The sequence below is a fragment of the Taeniopygia guttata genome, chromosome 12 (genome assembly GCF_048771995.1).
Source record: "Taeniopygia guttata chromosome 12, bTaeGut7.mat, whole genome shotgun sequence".
In the NCBI taxonomy this organism is placed as follows: Eukaryota; Metazoa; Chordata; class Aves; order Passeriformes; family Estrildidae; genus Taeniopygia; species Taeniopygia guttata.
This window is the reverse complement of record NC_133037.1, coordinates 16,499,286-16,501,310: the sequence shown is the minus strand read 5'-3', so window position 1 is coordinate 16,501,310 and position 2,025 is coordinate 16,499,286.

Sequence of the window (2,025 nt, the reverse complement as noted above, 5' to 3'; positions counted from 1 at the left end):
TTTCTTCTGAGTGTTAGCAGTGTTTGTGTATGAAACAGAGCATTATACACAGCCTGCTTCTGCAGGAGGCCTTAAAAGCTGGGTAGTGCATGGGCTGATGGGGATTTAAACAGCAACATGCTGTATTCTTTAGAGGATGGGCTGGTTCCGTGCAGCAGACAGGTATTATTAGGTGGCCCTCTAAGAGTGGCCAGTGGCTGGAATGCAGAAGGCAGTGTGCTTTTTCTTGGAAGCATTAGTCAATCCCTTATCAGAGCCCTTAGCAGGACAAATCCCCTGCAAGACAGGCTCTTGGTCTAATCCAGTAGGACAAGTGTTAAATTCCTATACTTGCCACTAAAACATTTGCATTTCTATGTATTTGCATTGCATACTGGTTATATATCTTGGAACATCACATGCTGCTGCTGACCTTTTTATAAAAGGAAAAATTGCTGTTCCTCCCAGGAGGCTGGATGTTCCTGTCGCACTCGCATCCGAGGGAATGTGCTTGTGTAGTACAGTGTGTTCCTCTGCTTTACATGGATTGGCCCAGGCTCCTTTCGGTACAGAAGCACTGGAAAGTGCTTTGGAGGTTTTAAGGAGCCTGGCTGTGGAGCCCTGGGCCCTGTTTGTGTTCCCTGAGGGCACGAGGCCGAGCTGACACTGGCAGAGCCCCAGGCACGTGAGCTGCTCCCCGGAGCCACAAAGGCTGAGGCTTCACTCGGCATTCTGCATCATCCAGTATCTAACATACATTGAATTTTCTGGGAATTTACTGGGTCTTGGGAACTGTATCCAAATGGTGATTTGGTTCCTGAGGTGATGCTGTCAGAGGGGGGCTGTTTTTGCTTTCAGGACCCTGAGGAGCCTGGTTGTGTTTGTGCTCACATCTGTGTTTTGGGGGTTGCTGGGTATGCTGTATCTGCTGGGGTGACACTGCCCTTCCCTGAGGAGGAGCCGCTTTGGCAGAGCCCTGCAGATGGAGCTGCGGTCCCAGTTTAGCTGTGTCCCTGCTGGAGACACTCCTGCCTCAGCCTTCCCGCTTTGGGCAAGGTGCAGGCCCAGGGAGAATGAGAACTGGGGTCAGCAGAGGGCTGCAGTGTAGGTGCAGCTGCAAATAGGTCTTTAGGCTCGCTTCCTGTGCTGGGGAAACAGAACTTCCACATTGGGCTTGTGTTGGGAGGCTGGAAGAGGACTCAGCTGTGGCATGGCAGTGGGGCTGTACCTCCTGCTGTGAATGGGAGACCCAAAGCCCCCATAGGGCTGGTGGTCAGAGATAGATCCCATTCTCATTCTGGTGTAATGTCCATGTGAGCACCCCAAAGTGCAAGCAGCTGACGGTGCTTTCAGTCTCCACCTGAGATACGGGGTGAAAGTGACTTTGCAGGGAGCTTAGAGACAAACTTTGTCTCACAGTGTTAACTGCTGAGCCTGTGCTCTTGTAGGGCTGCGACTGCTTTCCATGAGAGGAACTGACGGACACAGGGGGACTGCATTAGGGTGACACAGGGCATCTCTGGGGTCCACACCTCTGTGTGTGGACTACTGGCCAGCACTCAGTTCCTCAGTGTAGGGCCATAGATGAAAATGGCTTGGAAGGGAGCTTGACTGTCATCTAGCCCAATTTCCCCATCCAAGTAAGCATCAACTTGCCTTACATCATTCCTGACAAATGTGTGCCTAGCCTGACCCAGAGGCTCCCATTGCTGGTAAGGACTTTAGCATACAATCTGTCCTGGTGCTTCTACCTGCTAGAAAGTTTTCTTTTGTCATGGCAGCTTTGCTGTGGCTAAAGCTGAGCACTTCTGAGGTGTTCTGAGGTGGAGAACAGCTGTCTCTCTCCTTAGAGCACCTTCCATGTGATAATCTGTTCCCATATTTCCTCACAGTCTTCATTTCTGAGACAAATAACTCCAGCACTTCTTTCCGTAGGCAACTTGCACATCCTTCCTTCCGTGATTGTGAAATGTAAGGGGGACCATGTGCGCTTCAGACTTTTTAGAGGTAATACTTGTGTCTCTGGTGAGTGGGATAATAAAGCTG